Source organism: Vollenhovia emeryi, unplaced genomic scaffold (genome assembly GCF_000949405.1).
Source record: "Vollenhovia emeryi isolate VEMERY1.0 unplaced genomic scaffold, V.emery_V1.0 DF939138.1, whole genome shotgun sequence".
In the NCBI taxonomy this organism is placed as follows: domain Eukaryota; kingdom Metazoa; phylum Arthropoda; class Insecta; order Hymenoptera; family Formicidae; genus Vollenhovia; species Vollenhovia emeryi.
This window is the reverse complement of record NW_011967228.1, coordinates 1,653,760-1,674,669: the sequence shown is the minus strand read 5'-3', so window position 1 is coordinate 1,674,669 and position 20,910 is coordinate 1,653,760. Positions and strand designations below refer to the sequence as shown.

The following is a 20,910-nucleotide window of genomic DNA, read 5'->3' as shown; positions in this document are numbered from 1 at the left end:
AGCTTGGACCTAGGAATATGCTATTTTGGTATCCTCTCTAAGAAAAGACATTATTTCACATATCGAGTGATTCACAAAGGTATCCCGGAAGGTAAACAGCTACTGTTTCCATAGAACTACGAGTAGATAGCATAAAGTTTACCGAGATCAAAGATCTTTGGAAAGCACTCGAACGATACATCCGAGAGACATTACTCAGGCGATGCAATGTTAGGTCAAGGCGTTCATTCACTGGCGAGCATGCCCAGCGCTGCTCCTTACTGGAAATCGTGCTTAATTTAGGATTATGTACGAAGAGGTCCTTGGTGTACGGGGTGGATGGATGCGCCCCGGCAATTCACTTCGTGCCTCACTTGAGTGCAAAGGTCGTGAGCGGGCCTCTGGCAAGTACGTCGGAAACCTGACCCAGCGGCTATATCTGCCGTGGCATTAAACGAGGGTGCTAATTTCAGACGGGAGCCTTCCGGCAGTATCTACCTGCTTCCCGAAGTTTCAAGGTCTCCTCCGGGAGATCTTCCGGCACGGATATTAGGTGCGGGCTAGCGCATCCTACTTTGACGATGATCCAACTGTATCTAACGAAATAATGGCCAGATCTAACGCAACACACAACGACGGTGCTAATTTGCCCGTCAATTTGCGGAGCGGGATCAAATTCGTCGCCCCTAAGAGTAAAGTAGAAACACGAGCGTTTTAAAGAAGAAAAAAAAATACGATACAGTGTTACAAAACGGAGAAGCTGCCGCGGCGTTTCGCGCTGCGGTAGCGACCGTGTCGCGCGCATTTCACGCCGCGGCGGAATAAGCGGGGTAAAAGTTTTCGGATCGCATTAGAAGTCGGCCGGTCGAGAACAGGGCCATCAGGCTAAGGCGTTAATTCTACCACGAAGTGGAACGCCACCCGGGGGACGCTTTCGAGGACGAAATGGACGCGCGCACCCCCGAATCCCGGCCTGGCAGATCCGACGGCTCCTTAGCTGGCGGCAACATTTAACCCACCCGCTCCCGGAAGTACCTCTAGTCGTCGCTCGGCTCTTAGCTCAGTCCTTAGAACGGAGTTTAGTCCTGGGTCACGTCTAACACGCCTCTGGGTCGTCGTAATTAGGATTCAGCCCGGTTCGGCTCCGCCCCTTCCTAGATTTATCCCTCTTTCGGAGCCCGCTCCGCTGCCTTTGAATCCACGGTACCAAAGTTTGCGCCCTCCTCGCGAACGCGCGCCACCGTTCTTCTCGCGTCCTTTGAGCGGCACCACCCCTCGTCCCCACCAAGCCGAATTCTCGCGCCGCGCTCGCCCAGGCGGGCCCCGTCAGTAGTCGCGAACGCGCTTATCAGGAAATCACGTAGGGTGAGTTTATCTTATACGCTCGTTATCTCGGGCATTAGCCGTGATTTAAGGCCGACTTCGCCGATAATGCGAGATCCTGACTAAACGCTGCTTTGAATTCGAAGACTAGCTGTAGGTTCCTCCGCATGCATTCCGTTTTATTGGAAATACATCAATGGCAATGAGCAAAGAGCGCAAATGTCTTATATGCGTTTTTCTATGCTCTACATCTTTATAAGGTAATTCGAATAATTTTCTTCTTTTCTACTTCAGATTTGACTGCCCAGAAAAATATGTGTTCTTCAAGCTAGCCTAAATATAATTAATAGTAAATTAGATTTACGCTTCTTTCCTCTTCTACGGTTATTTGATTAGGGGTATATTAATAATACATTGATACTAAAGGTTACTATCTCTGAAAAATGTTTCCCCCGGTTTTCTAAAGAAAATTTTAATATTCTGCAAGTTTAAAAAATAGAAACCTACTTTTCTTACATTTTATACGTACGAGAGTTACGTAAATTCCCAATCGAGTTTTCTCGTGTCCGATTGTGTACAAGCATTTTAAATGAGTCGAGAAAACGGGTCGGCGAGCGCAACACGCTGATGCCAGAGATTTGAATTTCAACGAAAGCATCTCGGACCGGCGCGGCGCGTTTACCCCCACGATACGAGCCGCATAGTAAGAGGATTCCCTACCTTCGCACGCTATCTCGAGAATCGTCGGTTCATCGGGAACAAATAGATTTCGAGCGCGATGGCGCGGTTTCGCCAGCAAGTTTGGCGATGGTTGCGCGGCTCTGTGAGATACCGCGCTCACGGTGAAGGTATCCACTTATCCAATACCCCGTCCATCGCGATTTAATCAGACGGGAAGGCGCACGTAATCGCCCATCCATCGAATATGAACGCGCGAATCCGGCGCGAGAGATGTGGATAATGCAAAGTGCAAAAATGCCCAATTTCATTATGCAGGCGGTCACAAAAATATTATAAAACGGACGTTATTATATTGTCATTAATAGAGTCCCGCCCTTATTAAATAACGCAGCTACGTGTAATTCAAAAAAGGGTAAAAGGCGTCTTTGAAAATATATTTTTCAATTCAATAGAGAAAATACATTCTGCGAGAATGTTTGATATCAATTTTGAAATATCCTGGAAAATAAATCTTAAGCGAGCCTTGCGATGTTGAACAGATCGCAATTTTGTCGTTAGATGAACATTGTCTAAATCATTTCGCTGCACACACCTGCAAGTGCCGAGTCCGCTATAATTTGTCGAACCTATATAAATTTTCGATGCGATCTGCATCAACCTGACTTCTCTCCCAGATTTCCTCTCGAGAGAATTGACCCGGGGCATGCCCGAATCGCGCAAAATATATTATCTTTTATGGGTTGCACCTAAGCGGCTCTCTAATGCCTTTTATCCGATAAAGGAAAGAGGAAAGAACGAAGGGATAGCGCACGCGAAGTTAGGCAGAGAGAAAAGGTATGCCCGAAAACTGCCGTAAATCGTCGAATGTGAAGTCCACTTGAATTTGGCGGTGGATTTCCAAGCTCACACTAAGAATGCGGGAAAGACCGAAAGAAACAGAGTTGAACGTTTCTAATGCTCGATCTTGTAAAACTCTATTATTCAAACACAAGTAACGAAACCCCAAAGTAACGAATAATCTCTCATTATCCTACATACAATAGTTTCCAGCTATATTGAATTATTATACAGGGTGAGTCGTAAAGGCTGTCCCAACCTTTTACCGTAAGAGGTGAATTACCGATCGCAACTGTAGTCAACTAGGGAAAAAATGAATAAAATCTTATTCTACATGTCTCAATCATGTAATAACTAATTATTTCTCGAGAAATGTAATTCATCTCTTATGGTAAAAGGTTGGGACATTACGACTAACCCTGTATATTATATAATTGTATAGAAAATAATTATGACAAGACTGTTTTTCGAAGCCCTTGCAGTTTGTAATTTTTATCCCAGTAATACAAATAAAAAGTTTCCAAGTAAAAAAAATTAATTTAGAAAAGACAAACTTGCCTCAGCGGTTTATCAGTTTTCGTATCTCAATTGAAAAAATACATTTCAAAAATTTTCAATAATCTCTTTTCACGTCTCAGCGTTTCTATCTTACCGCCCGTAATACGAAATACACGAGAAAATGTCACTGCAATAAGAATATCGATTTCGATATGCTTACCGTCGTTTATCGACAACGATACGCAAAGCTGCACGCCAGACTCGGTTGTGAACGTTCCTTGTTTTGAGTGAAAGCTCGCCCGCGTTTATTTTCAGCATCGACTGTTTCGAAATTCGCTGTGCCAAGCCTTCGGGACGTCGGTGTATGCGAAATCACCTAGTCAAGTATACGGTACACGGATCTATACGTCTTTATTGAAATAACACACGTAGCTTGCGCTACTTTCTGAAAAAGCTCCCCCCCCCTCCCCGAAAGCCATCGTCTACGATAGCTGTTTGACATACTGCGCGTTTTTTCAGCTTTCAAATAATAATGTCACGATAGGAGTATCAAAGCAAATTTTGTCGCTCGTATATTATCAATAACTTCTCTCGAGCGTGTAACGGGGGGAAAAAAAGATTCGCATATAAACGTTTACCGGACTAAAAATTTGCAAACTTGTGAAGAGAAAGGGCTACATCGTCAAGAAAACATCCTTATTGGAATAGATATGTAAAAGAATTAGAAGTTTCGAAAAATGATGTTGATTTAAATCTATTATATAGTAGGACCTAAGACAGTAAAAGAGTTCGAACTGCAAGTACAAAATTTATTCCTACTTTAGAAACTGACAGTATCGGACATTTCTACTTTCGCCAATTTAGCATTAAAGTAGGTCCTTTTAAGTAGGGGCTGAAGTAAAATTTTAGAATTAAAAATTCGAGAGAGGAGTAAAAAAATAGAATGTCATCAAAGTAGGTTATTGCTGATCTAGGTAGGCGTAGAGATCAGCTAAGTAGGTGTGAATTATCCTTAAGATTGTCAAAATAGTACCAAAATTTCGACTCGAGTTTATTTCGCAAAATTGAGCGTATTGAGTATCAATATTCCTACCCTCTAGAAGTCAATCGAGTAGATTATCATTGAAAACAGTGAATATTCACTGATTCGCTGATTCAGTCATAAGTACACTGAGACAAATTTCCATCGGATAAACCAATTAAACAGTGTTTCCGATGGTTAATTTTTCCGATAAACTTTTCCAATTATTAAATTATGTACATATCCGATGAAATTTGATCGAAAAACCGATCATATTTTTCATCGAATATACAATTTAATCGAACATGTCCGTTTGTTATTACGTAAGTGGATTATCCGATTATATTTAATCGGATATTTGCTCAGTGTATACCACTGCGATTTTCAGTGGTGCACTAATAATTGTGAATCAGTGACTATTCACTACAGTGATAATTCAGTGATTGATTTTGGAGAGAAACTTCCCACGTTACATTTCTGTGCAATAATTTCTGTTAAAATAATTTTATATAACACTGTCGCTGCTACGATAACATTGGAGAAACGTCAGCTACGTTTTTAGCAGGTTTTTCTAATGTAGTTCACCGTCGCGGTTAGGTTCGCGTAGAATGTGTTAAAGAGGCCAGCTTAATGTCCTGAATAACGAGTCGCACGTGTGCAACATTAGTCTCTGACGCGAGAGATCGGCGCGTCACACATATGCGGCGCTTGGTAACGAATGTTAAAATTAGACGGAGGATAAATATTTTTAAGGAACGTGAATTTGGTGCATCACCAAAACCAGCCTTGTTTTCGCTTCCCTCGCATTCGTATATATTCGAGAACGCACGACATAACGGCATAGCATACGTTGCTATACGTTTCTTTCGTTTCGAGCGGACATGTGCCACCGTTGGGGGTCTTGATTTTTTAAATCGTATAAAAGCACCCGTAAACATGGATAAAAGCGGAATTAGAGTACACGGGCAGCTAACTGCGCACGTGTGAATTTTTATCGTTTCACCCTTCTACGAATATCATGAATTCGTGATGTGTATGTATATCGAGATACTTTGCACGAGAAACGAGAGGATTCATTTCCGCGATACCGTAAGATCTATTTATAACGCGCGCTCGTTATCCGGCAATTCATTAATTTGCTAATCATCGGTAATGATTCGGTGCCCTGATTAATGGTCTTCCGCGCAATTTTCGTATCTATTACAACGCACTCGTTCGGTGATCAATGACGGCATCGAGGACGATGACAGTGATAATTATACTGTAAAAAAACGCATGCAAAACTACATACATAATAGCGATTACAATATTAATAACGGAAATATATAAATTTATGTACTTTTACAAAAAATTTTTTGTTACTCATGGCTGTGTAAATACTTGTTTATACATGATGCAAACTTACAAAAAATTGTAAAATTTACACAATCAAAAGCAGGCAGTTTACTTGTTATATAAGGTAATAATTTTATCTACAAGGTGTAAATTCACTGACGTATGTAGATATTTTTCACAAAAAAAGGTAAAAACATTTTATTATTCACTGACGTATGTAAATATACACCTTTAATAGATGGTGCCAATATTACCCACTATAACAATTGTAATTTTACATGTAATCTTTTTGCAGCGTAACGCGACAACGTGAAAAATATTATAAACTGCGGAGGGGACAGAAGTTGAAGCTGCAACGATGCCGAACGAGCCGATAACTGGGTGGATCACGATTTTTATTTTCGCACACGTAACGAGACGCCTATCGAAAAGATGCAGTTATGTTTTCCATTCTTCGTCACGTTTGTTTATCACGACACGTTTTCTCTCGCGCGCTACTCTCCGCGCGTTTCCTCGTAAATCCGATAACGCGCGACGCGGTGTCGCGACTTCGCACGCTCGCGTGCATGAAATCGCGCGATCAAAAGAAACCGCCCGCGCTTTGTTTCGTAGAGCCTCGCGTTCGTACAAAACGCATTACGGATACAATACGCGCGCGGGAGATAAACGGCGCGAGCGGCGGGCGGAATTTTCGGACGTGCAGACGGACGGCCGAGTTGAAAATCGTCCTTCGCGCGTAATCCGACGAGGGTTAAAATTACGACATTCGACCCGCGGCACGCTCTTCGTTTCCGTCAAGAGATAAAGGGAAGAAGGGGCCCCCGGTCCTCCACGCGACTCCCCCGCTGTACGATCGCCGGCGCGAATGCAACGGCGACATCACAGTTGCGTCCGCGCCACGTGCAACAATGCAATCGTACGCACGGCCGGTAATAACTGGACGATATATGAGCCCCGCGGTCTCGCGTTACGCATGTATGATTACCGCGGTAAGCGTTGCGTGGCGCACACTCTCTGTGAACCAGCCTGTGACGCACCTCCTGACCCCACCGCCGTTCATCCGTTCCCCCCGGACCGCCTGTAATTACTCACGCGGCCACTGTATTTCCATCCCACGGCTGATTGTGAAAATCGCGCTGGGAATTCAGCAGAAGGACAATATCGGGGGAGGACAGCGGTCATTTTACGCGCTATCCTCGCGCACTCGCGAACCGACGATTGCGTTAACGCACACAGCGGTATACGTGTACCTGTATAAAACAAACGTGCCCAAACCGGTGCGTACTTTTATATTCATTAAAAAGCGCACGTTGGCGGCATGAACGCTCGATTTGAATACCGCGACGTTAATTTCCGAGCTTTGTACGTCACAATTGATCTGCTCAGATTACGATAACTATCGTGAACGTTATTTTGTGCGATTGCACGACTCGTTATTTAACCTCCGATTTTTCACATCCTAAATTACGTAATTCGTTCGTTTTGTTCGAGCAATTAGATTATCAGTTTTCTGTTAGAGGGAGGATTTTCGAGTCGAAATTTTGGTACTATTTTGACACTCTTAAGAATAATTTACACCTACTTAACTGATCTATACACCTGCATACATCAGCAATAACCTACTTTGATGACATTATACTTTTTACTCCTCCCTTTAATTCTAAAAATTTACTTCAATTACCCGCTATAATAATTGTAATTTTACATGTAATTTTTTTTACAGTGCGGGTAGTTGATGGATTAGCTATTACGATAACGTTTCCAGAATTAATATGCATCAAAGCATCCTCCACTGTTATTTGTGTGTTCAAGGAAATTAATTGACCATTTACACAGACGATAAGGATAATAGATGGTCGAACAAATTCTCCCGCTCAAATATTTAGACGCGCGATTAAATCGTTTGAGTATTAGTACCGATGAAAATCTACTCGTCTGGTCTCAACCGTGAAACCAGTGATCGCATCTCTTATCCTCACGCGTCAATCAAATCTCGGCGGAATTGGGCGTAATTGAGACTAAAATATAAAGCTGTGCGTCGAAAAAAATACAAGCGGTCTCGAAATCGGATAAAAGCGGAGAGTATCATCAGGCGCAAGTGGCTTTTGGAATAGACAATGAGGGGCACAGTTTCCCTCGCGCAACTCGCGGTTACACTCCGCATAAAATCTGTTTACACAGCTGGGAAACACACCCTCTGCGCCCAAGTGCCGCGAGGGCTATGGGACACCGGCACCGCGATCGACCGACACCCTCGGAATTTTATTAACCGGAAGAAGAGAGGCGGAGAGCTCGAGGATTCATCTTCCTTCCGGGTTCAGCCAGAATTGCCTCCCCCCCCTCCCAATGTTTTATAGATACACGTCTTGGATATACACAGCGCGTAGAAGAAACATTTGCCGAAGTTACATCAGATGCGTCAATTTAAAACAATGTCCGCTTTTATTGTAGCCTTCGAACGCGAAAATTAAACAAAGTATACGCATGCGTACTGCTTGATATTTTGTATATTCTATAAGAATTGTCAACTGGAATTTAGATTCCATGAGTCCTAATTAATATCTAAATAATGTTTCCTAGCATAGTTGAATTACAGTTGAATGATGTTATTCTTTTAAGTTTTGAATTCCGCTATCTTGAATTAAGAAAATCTGATAACGGATTCGTAATCAGCGACCCCAAAAACTCTTGTATACATTAAGTTTCACAAAAAATGGTTCAATAGCAAAATGCTTCAAAGGGTTAATTACCGATGCACGGGAGGGGGGGGGGGGAGGGCGTTCTTTTGTGGTCCCTTTTGTGCGGCGTGTTGTATAATGCATTCGTACAAAAGTTACGACGGATACACGGCGTCGTATACTTGGAGTTTTATTGGGTGGAAGTGGAAGAATATTAGCATGAGAAAGTTCAGCTTCCGATCTCGCGAGTTCCCGCGATTTGGCCCGGCAAGAATTTACGGGCTTCCCCGGAATTGTTAAGTCAGAATAATTTATCGCGTGGATTTACGATTGCGAAGAAGTTAATCGAACTCTGGACTGTTCTTTATCTTTGCTTTATTACGGCCGGCTCACTCAGGAAGGCAATAAAACTTGCGTTTACGTTGACTATGACTCTTCATAAGTCATGAAACTGCCAGAGTGATATGTTAAATGCGATAGAACGTTTACATTCCACTAAATATGGCTTAGAACGAACAACGTTATCATTAACGTCGGAAAATTAATTCCGTAAACTGTCAGGGGCGCCGGGTATAGCGGCGCAGATAGGATGTATGTGTGCTCTTTAGTCCAAGACAAGGGTGTATTTTATTAGCCGAAGAAGATGAAATTTGCATGAGATCCCTGAACTTTCGTCCACATCGTCTCGACCCGGCGATTCTACCTTTGTGAACCGCAAAGTTGCTTCCAAGTTACGACCTAAACTTTCGCGCGAGTTGACAGATTTATCACGCGCGTAGACGCAATAAGGAGCAAGGAGTAAACGTGAATACACCGACGACCTGCTTAACATAACATAAATCTTGTACGCGTCATTGGTACATTTTATATCGCTTTGATTCAAAATGTTCGGGCGGAAATGCAGCCGAATTGATGCCGCAAGTAATAATGTAATATTTCCGAATTGTCCTTCCCGTAATAAAAGTTATATTTATAATTAACGAACAATATTCTCTATGCAGATCTGTACGCATTTTGGCAAATTGAAGGCTCGTTAATCCTCGTTAGTCAACGCGCATATTTCATTGGATATCTTCTGATAAAAAATATTTTTTATCTTCCCTCCCGTACAGACTACGATACAAGGTATTTATCTAATTTTACATTAAAGTGTCAAATATTCAATCTGCATGAACGCACTGGCATACTTTTCAACATTCAATGTTCTACGAGAAAAAATATATCAAACGTTTGCAAGCATTTCCACGCTCGTCAAAATTATAGCAGTTGTATTCAATTAACAGGATAAATGAAATCTGCATGAACTGCAGTTATCGCGACGTATTATCATAAATAATTTCTCCTTTAATAAAAAATCTCGTCGGGAGAGACTCGGCACGCGTAAATTAAAAATTTACAAAGCTTATCCACATGTCCCTCGTGCATCAAGACGCGTTGTAATTTGCATTAGCGCCGGGACATCCCGTCGCGCGTATTCGCGTCTTGCGGAATTACGAGAGCGGAAGATTTGTCCAGGGCGATAGATTTATCGCGGACGCGCACACACTGGCGGCGGGGTAATTCCGAATGCATGGCCGAGCAAGATTAAGGGGGAAATCCCGGGCGTCGCGGAGCGCGAAGGGGTGCGCGCCGCGCCGGGGCGCGATCCTTTCGCGCTTTTTCCGCGCGACGGCTTAAATATCCATCAAAGGGTGTTTCGGGGGATCCACGCTCGCCTCGGGGGGTTGCGGGAAACTTCCGCCGGAAGCTGTTTAGAGTTCCGACGAGTGTCAACAAAATGGACCGAATCGGAAGGGACCCAGCGAGAAGCCAAGAGCCGGAGTAAAGGCGGAGCCGGGCGGACCGGATTCGTACGACTCACTGATGTTTGCTTCTCCCCGCCAGTACTTGCGGGATTTCGCCGTATACCCGGTTTAGGGGCCACTTATCTGGCTGGTCTCCCCCACGGCAAAGAACTTTTCCGAAAGCGCGCAGTTAACTCGTCGAGCAAGGAATGGTCGCTAAAGACCTCGGACATTTCACGAGACTGTTTTTCTCGAGTGAAACGCGATTGTATTATTTTTTTTACATTAAATATTTTAACACGCTTTAAATATACGTTCCCAAAATTGTAATATATTTCCATTTCATTCGCATCACCCACAGAAAAAATTTCCGGATCCAATGCTGTTACACTTCAATGTATCATAAAACAGGACCAGGATAGCGCCAATTATATTTATTATAGAGAAAGGAATATTTTTATCTTAAATGAAAAATTCTAAACTCCGAGTCGTCTTTTGACGAATATCGTGGTGCCAAGTTCGTGCGTTGTAAGGTGGAGGGAAAATTTATTCTAAACGCAAGAATATATAAACTTACATTTAAACAAGTTACTCTTGTCTGAATGTAGTAAGTCAATCTTTTTTTAATTCGATAAAGGAGAATAACAATTATTGAGTTTATCTTGATATTGTCTTGTTTTTATACTAAATGAGGTTGTGAGAAATATAAAGGCGTCAAGAATACTTTTGGTCTCGGTAACAGAAATCCTTTCTGCGAGTGCTCCAGGCTCAAAATCCGACAATTTTCAAATGTTTCGCATACCAAACTCTTCGCGCGAGTTTCTACATACCAAAAATTTGGCGAATCCGTTGGAATAATTTTATCCATCGACTAAACGAATTAGGTTCTCTCGCTGGAAACTGCGACCGTCTCTCAAATTTTTAACGAACGACAGCGAACGCGGCGGCTCGCACCAAAAAGCGATCGCGTTCATTTCGGGGCGCCGTTCCTCTTTGTCGCGTCACTCGGCGCGCAATTGGCCGAATAAGCGGGTGGGATCTCCTCGACGTTCAATTTCATCAAAAGCCCCGGGTGCGCCGTCGAGAATGCCGTTTCCCCGGCGAAAGTCCGGGCTCGGGGTAAACTTTTCGTCGTAGCCGTTTCGTCGTCGGATGCCCGATACAAATAAGCCCACGGTCGTTTCGCCTTTACGACACGGCGCGAAGATGATACGTCTCAGAATCTAACGTCTCTGCCCCGGTATAGCGGACCCGCAAGCCCATCCTGTCCCCTCGACGAACACGCAATGCGTAATGAAAACTGCGTAGCGCCGCATACGCGTCGGAAACGCGCGCGAGTTATGCTGATTTTATGATGGACCGTCGGACCGAGGGCACGTCATGCGCGCCGCGAATATCTGCGTGTTATCGTGAGACGATATATTGTCGCACCGATTCACCACACCACCGACGAATCCGCGGAGATAACGTCTTCTCGTCTCGCGCGGGTCTGTTACGATTATTTATAGCTTAGGCCCTACGCCCTGTGCCCTATTTATCTCGCGAATGCGACAAATGCGAGAAAAATGCCGGACGAAGTGCCGGCGTGCTTTAGCGCATAAACTCTTATCCCTAATCTCTCGAGATCGGTAATCGTTACTCAATACGCGAAAAAGGGGGCGAAGTAAAGTCGGCATTTCTGCATTCTGATTTCTCCTTTATCTAAATGTATTATCGGCATTCAACCGATACTTTTCACTTTGACGTGACGTTTATGTTATACCTTTCGGCTTTCGAATCGCCTTTCCATGTAGCGGGCGGGCAATCGTAATTTCGTCGCGCCATCCCGGTTCTAGCTCTCCCTCGAAGACAGAGAAACGGGAAGGTTTGTCGATCTTCCTCGTCGCGGTTTCACTCGCGAAATTTAAAAAACGCAGCAACGAGACAATGCGCCTGCCGCAGAGGCGGAAGTAGCCTCCCGTTAAAACGAGGTCAACACCGGCGCCGGTGCTGCTGGCTGCACACAACGCGTGCCACGTGTGTCGCATAAATAACGCCGGTTTACATTTTTACGACGCTCCCGAATGGATGCTACGCAGTCATTTATCCGTCGAGGGTTCTCGGTGGAATTACGACTGCGCGCGGGACAAGACAGCGCGACGTGAGCGACTCGCAAGTTGCTGCACTCGATGGCTACGGAGATGAACGCGACTGTTTCAGCCAATTAGACATAGTGCACGGATGCTGTGGCTAAGAAACTCTTTGAAGGAGCGACAAGGATTTTGCAAAGATCGAAAAATAAAATACCCATGCTCGAAGAAGTGTAACATCGAAATCGAAAAGTTAGTTGGCGCAAGCCGACCTTAGAAATTCTCCGAGAGGCTCTTTTACGGAAAAAAACGTTGTATTTAATATAATTTTAATTGTGAACAATTTAATAAAATATTAATTATTAAAAGAGAAAGCATTGTTCTTTTGTAATTTTTATTTCCAGGTATTTGTCTCCCCATTTCCTCAGATTAATTAAACGATAATTAACTATATTAATTTCCGTGCCTCGGTAATTTTTTAAATTATAAAGATGATGCACAGGAGAACACGCGCGCGTTATACGCCGGCGAAATAACTTAAACTCGCGGAAAGTGCGGAAATATTATTTACGGATAAAAGCACGGGCAGAAGCGCCGAACGGAATTGCGCCCACGGCTTCTTTATGTCGCTGTATAATGACCATCCTCCATGCACGAGACGCGACTTCACCATTATTACTTCCGGAAAGTTCATATATATGAAGTGCTTTCTGTCGCTACTATCCCGCCATTGTCACCCAGTGACTTATTGAAGTATTTGGAGTTAATCTTTCCCTAATTTCCCGTTAAAATTTCCAGGTTCTGCACTTTTCACATATTTTCTTATTACGATTACATACTTCTACAACTGACTCAGGTAGTCAACTCTTTTTATTAATAAAAACATCGCAATTTTGTTTAAATAAAATTAAGTAAATTAGTATTAAGAGGCAGATCTTCGCTGTATCAGCGTCTTTTTCCATGGATATCTTTAAGAATCTTACGTGTCACAAAATTATCGAAAGTTATTCTCTCGTGCAATGAGAAGCGAGATAGATTTTTCATATCGTATAACTGTATAAACTTACATCATTGTAATATAAAGCATGAAAACTGGATATTTCTTGTACTCCGAAATTAGGGAAAGATTAACTTCAACGATAATCACAAAACAATCTGTTGTTCACATTAAAAAGAAAACGTAAGTAGATATTGAAACAATTTGCACCGTTGAATTGAAAAATAATACGATAGATTAGTTTCTCTTTACTAAAAAATAATCTGTTTCTAGTCTTACACCGAGTATGTTCAAAGTGTATTACTTGCTCACGTAATAGAGCGCGTAATAATTTAATCGAAAGAATTCGTTTGCATGCATGCAGCTTTCGAAGAGTGTGCGCTTTACGCAAAATCTCCAGTGATAAATCATTGTTATGAAATGCGCGCTCGCTTAGCACAGTACATTTCTCCTTTTTTTGTAAAACTGATCGAACGTTATTTATAAAATATCGTGGCCGATAACAGTCGCGGATAGTGGTTCATATTCCATCATCGTTCGCTTATTTGTACGTGTGCGAAAACGCGGTTATTCAAACCGCAGATTGTAAGCTTATCGCAACATTTTGCCGACAAACGATTTGCACAAATATAACAAGGCGACGCAACAAACTACATTCAATTGTGCAAGTCACTTTATGCAATTGTACTGCGTCGTAATTAGGAAACATGTAACAATATTTCATGATGGATAAATAAGGTTCGTGTTTCAGTTCATCTGCCTTATTAATATACAAATATTGTGCAATAGTTTAATGTTATAAAGTTTAATGTCACAAATACTGTTACAAAGTTCAGGAAATAAAAATATTACATATTAAAAATAAGGATATATATATATGTAATTTTTTTATCTATATACTAAACATAGCATATGCTTTGCTGTTGTAGTCTACGTCGTAATGTACGATTGTTATAGACTAATTGTTGAAAATCGAAATTATTATATTAATTTATATTTCCTCTAATTTTATACTTTCTTAAATAAAGCTCTATGATTACTTAATAAAAAAATTATAGAGCACTCAAAACGTCTTTCTTTTAGGTGTAAACTCAGAAAACTTCAACGTATAGTTTTATCCGTAACTTTTATTCGAGTCATTTGAATAAACAAGACAAACAGAAAGCAGATGCTTCATTTTGCAAGTAGCAGATAATATACATATAAAATATAAAAAACTTACCTTGTGGTTGCTCCGCTGTTGCCCGATACCTCCTAGGCCTCGATCACCTGTCATTGTCCAGATTTCCTCGTTGCACTCGCACAATATTCACTCGCGAAAATTCTAAGTTACGATCGCGCGCAATTTTTCGTGGCACTCCCGTACACGATGTGAAATACCGCTAAACGCACAATTTATTATTAACGTAACTTGACTTGCCGATAAATCACTTAAACCGCGTCAACTTGCAAGCGCGATGCGTAAACGAGATGTCGCGGAAGCGCGACGAAGCACCACGGTTTACACTCATATTTAAAATAAGTTAGTGAAATATCTACGTTGATAAAAAGCCGTCGCCTCGACGTGCAAATCGTTTCTCATTATAAGTTGTAGAAGCTCAATAAGTAATCGACGAACGTTGCTTATTACTGACAAACGCGTACAAATTAAAAGTATTTTATTCCCATACTCGTCGCGATCGCGTCTCGGAGAGTGATAAGCGAAAAATAATACGACGCACGGAGCGACTCTCGACACTGCGTGCCGGCTCGACGTTCGGCGGGCGAATGATTACGCGGTGACCTTCGCGTACACAATAGTACGCAGAACGTCGCACGATATACCGTGCGGCGAGAACAACAAAAATAACCGTTGAGATTTCGTTGTCCCGCACACGAAATTAAAATTCCTATACCCAGTGCTTCAAATCACTTTGTTCAATGATTGTTACTACACGTTTTACGTATCATTCGGCGGACTCATTAGCGTTTCTTAAGATAACGATTGACTCCGTTCAAAGAAGAAACCGTATTTAAACATAGATTCTTGTCACTTAAATTTTAATTGCTGAGAGATTTTGTCTCAATTCAGTTGACGTGTACAATTACCTAATTGCAAATTTTTATTTATTACGAGCAAGCTTTTTAATTCTTTCCTTTACCAGTAACAGAAATTGATCGAGATTAAATACTTGATTTAAAATGAATTAGACATAGCATTGCACGCACTATTTGGCATAAATTTATATTTTTTTCGTAATCTTCTTCATCCATTAAGATTTTCTTCGCGCAAAGAAGAAGATGTAATGACCTGATTTCGACAAACTATTAAAATACATATGATTACTATTCCTACAGAATTTCCGGATCCGATGCTATTAAACTTCAATGTATCAGAAAGTAGGATATAGCGCCAATTATATTTATTATAGAGAAAGGATTATTTTAATCTTAAATGAAAGATTCTAAATTCTAGAATCGTCTTTTGTCGAATATCGCGGTGCCAACTTTGCGCGTTGTAAGATGGAGGGAAAATTTATTCTAAACGCAAGAATATATAAACTCACACTTATATCAGTTAGTCTTGTCTCAATATAGTAAGTCAATCTTTTTTAATTCGATAGAGGAGAATAAGAATTATTGAGTTTATCTTGATATTGTCTTATTTTTATACTAAATGAAGTTGTGAGAAATATAAATACGTTAAGAATTTTGTCTCGGTAACAGAAATCCTTTCTGAAGGGGTACGTTGATAGCTTGTGGCACAAAATAAGTCAGTCAGCATCGCGGAAAAGTGTCAACAATTAAATTCCTTGCATACCTTTGTTAAAAGACAATTGTATAGCATTTACTACTATATTTTTATGTAGTATATGATACAATAATGTATTGAATGATATATGTAGAAACTTAATTCATTAGACACTTGGAGTAATAAATCTAATATAATTTAATATTACCATACACTGCGCACATCTCTGTAATATCGGATTATACTTGTGTGTCTATATTAATATTTAATTTAATATTAATACGTGTAATTATTCGCTTAATTGCATTTATATTCATATCGCTATCTATATTATATTGCAAAACCACTTCATCGTCGCATGATTAATCAGCGAATTACAGGCGACTTGATAAATACCGGTTTACGTAGAATTCTGCTATTTTTACGGATTTTCAGTAAAGCAAACGCGATAGAAAGGGTGTGCACGGCCCGGCGTGGCGGGCACACGCGTCAAAGCCGGAAGTTCACGCGTACGTGGATTCAAATTAATTTCCCGTCGTGCGCCGGCTCATTTCACATTCCAACAGAGCGCGTGGACGCGAATCGCGGTGTCAAGCGTGCGCCGGGCCGTCGTAGAGCGAATTCCCCGCCAAATTGGATACCACCCCCGGATTTCATAAACCGACTCTGAAAAGCGCGCGAGCCCGTCCGTTCTTTCGTTCGCTTTTTCGCTCATTCGGGAGAAGAGTATCATCCTGACCGACCGCACCGCACATTCGGAAGAAAAAAAATCCCTCCGCCCTTCGGGCGATGAAGCGGCCGATCGGGCGTCGCTCGATTGTCGCCATTCAAGCGCGGATTTTTCATTGATTCCTGTAGACCGAGGCGGACCGATAGAATAGCGTCGGGCACCATCCACGTAGATGGCACATGTCCATCTCTCCGTTTCAATCCGGACACTGGAATCCCGTTGGACATAATTTTGGCTGGAACTCAGCGTTGCCGGACGCTGGAAATGCTCGTGCTTCATCGCGACAAATAAAGATCGTGAATAGATTTAATATTCGCGAAGTAGTACGGGAAAAACGTTAATTTTTGCACAGCTTCAATTCGACGCCCATGATAATTACAGTATCACTTATTAATAGAATGCGCTTAACCCTTTGAAGCATACACTTTTCTATTAAATTTCTTTTTTTTTTGAAACTTTGTATACAAGGGTTTTTGGAGTCGCTGATTACGAATCCGTTGTCAGATGTTCATAATTCAAAGTGGCGGATTCAAGTTCATTTATAAAACTTGTACAATGAACGTTAAAGACTACTCAACTCTATTTTTATGTTCTTTTATTGCTAAGATATCCAAAAAATGCAAAAAACCCGACCTAAATGCGTTAACTAGAAATTAAATGGCCAAAGAGTAAAGAAGTTGAGGTGGTAACGTGGGTTACCACGATGCTTCGAAGGGTTAACGGAACTCGTGCACTTGTAACTTAACGTTATCGGACGTGGCGCTGGGTGACGATTATCGTTGTAAAGTTAACTAACAAATTGCCGCAGTTTTGTTAACCCCGACGAATTTAATAATCTTTCGCAGCGCAAGCTTGTCAATACTCATTTTCGCTGCTCGTTTGTTTGCATAAGCCCTACAGTCGATAACCTCGTCATTTATGCGGGTCTATGCTAATCTCCGGATTAAAAGGTATAAAGGAGGGATTCCAGCGAGTATCGATTCCTCGTCGACGCGTGGAAAATTATACGCGACGTTGAACTTTGAGGAAATAAGGTCTGGCTTCCGAGGAAGAAACTCGTGGAAGAAAAGATATAACGAGTGACTATCGAAAGGGGGCGGTGATAAAAAGGGACGAGAGAGCTGTAAGACGGTGATTGCGATTGCACAAAGGAATTCCGTGGTAATCCATTGGCGAAAGTCGTGTTACGCCGTCTGACGAACGATTTTCAGAAGCCGCGCAAAAATTGCGTTCAGTCATGTAGCAGTCGTAATAGATTCAGTCGAACTAGATTTAATTCCCTCTTCGATGTTCCCTTCGTTCTCTTCTTTCGCGACATCCTTTCCGACCAACACGCGGCTCGAAAATACTTATTGAGATTTTATCTTGCGCGCATAAATCAATCTCTCCGATCAGACAATAGATGGGACAGCAGTTATCGATAACCGCAGTACTACAGTATTGCGCGATTTCGTATATAGTCGCATAATAATCGTTCGTGAATGACAGGCATAAACCCTCGAACATTATGTACAACTTAAAATAATACACGTTTCTTTTAAACTTCGCTTAAACGACGACATAAAATGTTGATACATAAAATTAGATAAAAATTTATTTCGCGGCGATGTTAAAACACAGTAATAATTAAATCAAGATTACGGGCTTTCTAAAAGTTGGACGGCTCTTTCGGCGCGTTAAGAAAAAGGCGATTTTTTTCTCATCGCTGAAACACTCGTAGGAACCCGTATTTAAAATTGCATGAATTCCGCGCGGATGTACTTGGGCAAAATTCATTGGATAACTATTATGACGCCAAGAAATAGGGATAATTAAACTCAGATCAAACATTTTTGCAGCTCGGTCGAATCTCGCGGGAGGGGGGAGGAGGGGTGGGAAACGCGGTGATAAAAAAGCAATCCCTCCGGAGAATTAACCGGTGGGCGGCTGACAGAGGTTTCCGACCTAATCTTTAATTAAACTTATCTGGATTCCAATATCCGGAATATTAAAAGTTTGGCAGGAATTGCGGTCGGCCGAGTGATGTGTGATTAAATATGGAGCTGATCCCGATAGACTCGTGCGGCTGAATTCATTTTCTCCCCGTCGTCTTCATATCGACGGGCTGTCTTCGCCAGGTTAGCCGACAACGGAGAAGATCAACGGCGGAAAAGAGAGAAAGGGGAAATTACCGGGGCGTAAGGGAAGGAGTGAAATTCGCGATAAAGATTTTACGACAATTTCGAGAGGACACCTATTAAAGAACATCTTTGAGTGGCATCGAACGCTTGCTTGGTCCTCTCGATCTATCGGCGATTCGGACTTCGACTCTCGTCTCTCCGAGGGTTACATCCTGAGGGCACGCGAGCGATCGTTACGGTCGATTGCTCTCGATTAAAACTTTATCGAACTGTCGGAAGTAATTCGTGTCAAGTTCGCGTAATAATGGACCATGTACGGGATATAAAAATTAATTGTAACCCTGGATTCAATTCGGTTCTATACATAGAAATATTCTTTTCCTTCGTAATTGCAGTAAAAGCAATGCCGCTTCGTCGCTGCACGAATTATCAACAGAAAATGTTATAATAAATATTAATTAAACGGATGTTCCTCACGTACGTCCCATCCCTGTCGGTTTCCAAGAGTGTAATAATTTTAAAGCTTCTCTCTCTCTTTCTCGTCAATTAGATTTAACACTGAAATTTTCTCTTTTAATCAATTCGTATAATATCATATTAATGTCATATATGATATGTGGTGCAAAACATTTCAAATTCTATGGAGATAGATGCTCATGATTTTTACTAAACACAGTTTGAACCGCGACGCTACTTACAGATGAAACCTTAGACGAGAATATAAAATTTTCTCTGTGATGGTTGTAAAAGGAATTTCGTTGTCATGTACTCTCTTGCATTACGAATGAAGAATTAAAAGTCTCTTTTTTTTTCAAAAACGTGGAAATTCGAGAATGCGCGATGAGCGCGGAGTGCCTTCCTATGTCGATAACGATTCCGACTGGTGATACAAAAGGCGGACATGTGCGGGCATGAATCATTATTTAATAACGCGGCGGGGAAACGCCGAATATCGCGAGATGAAGCGTTCGACGAGCCAATAGGCCGTAAAAAAATCGGGATTTCAGCGCACCGCTGTACGGCAACGGCGAATCGCGTTTCACCGCGATGCAGCCGGCGTCGATTATCGACAACCGACGATAATAAATCGCTGCCGGGTGCTTTTCCGTCCCACGACGTGGTGTTGCGCGATGCAAGACACGCCGGCCGAGCGCGTATCATCAATTATTTCCTGCCGGACGCGTATAAACGCGCGCGCTACGCGCATATCCGCGCGATATTATCCGCGTGCGTTGCGCCTCGAGAAGTCGATGAATGCAATCGAGTGCTTTCGGTGAGGAAGGAAGAAACGGATCGGCCAATATACGATCAACGGAAACGCGAAATAAGTCGAGCGACGGTGAGAAATTAATACGCTTCGTTGCTGCCGCACTTATGTCCGGCGATCGCCGGGGCCATTTAGATCGCACGAATAGCCGGCTGCCTGTAAAAAAACTATCGACCAACGAGAGCATCTACGATCGAACGAAGCGACCGATTAATTTCACGGACGCCCCCGGGATCTCCTGGAGATTTGTCTGCGTTTTCGGCGATCGCACCTTCAAAGAATTCCCTTGGACCTAGGTCACGGTTTAAGGCAGTTATTTCGTAAAATTATTTATGTGAGAATTGTTTCAAATTGTTACAGCTTATTATTTACATTAATACGTGCAAAATAAAACTAATTAAATTAAAATTGACCGTCTCGAAGTTCTTAAAAAAAATATTAAAGTCTTGTTTTATCTTATTTTATCTCCATAATGCCCCAGCAAGGCCTAATGCCCAAAATAATACCCCAAAAAATGCCTAATAATGCCTAGTAATGTCCAGTAATGCCACAAATCTGTACACCATAATACCGTTAGCGGTATCCTCCTCGTGTCGAAACTGCATGTTACGGGAAAATAAAAGATAAAGATTTATAATAGTCACTTAATAGTTGCAAACAAAATCGAGAAAAAAATATATATTGTACGTACGTATATATTATTTTTTGAGTGCGCTCAGTGCAACTTATCGTCTGTTCAACACGGTCGTAATTTATATAAAGTCATTAATTTGTGATGCGCATCATTATATATACATATAGTTGGGCAAAAAGTAATTATTATCAAATATCAATAAATAATTATTGCGACGAGAAGAGCG

General features: G+C 41.8%; 1 protein-coding gene across 5 annotated transcripts in view; it reads right to left on the bottom strand.

Annotated features, from left to right (window-relative positions):
- The window catches only part of LOC105567389 (fasciclin-3), a 330,524-nt gene that overhangs the window by 204,103 nt on the left and 105,511 nt on the right, over positions 1 to 20,910 (bottom strand). Inside the window, exon 1 of one of the 5 annotated variants that reach the window (XM_012022235.1) lies at positions 14,425 to 14,856. The exons of the other annotated variants lie outside the window; for them this stretch is intronic. The gene's annotated coding sequence lies outside the window, so the exon portion shown is untranslated. Of the gene's footprint in view, positions 1 to 14,424; positions 14,857 to 20,910 lie in introns of those variants that run through there. 5 annotated transcript variants of the gene reach the window in all.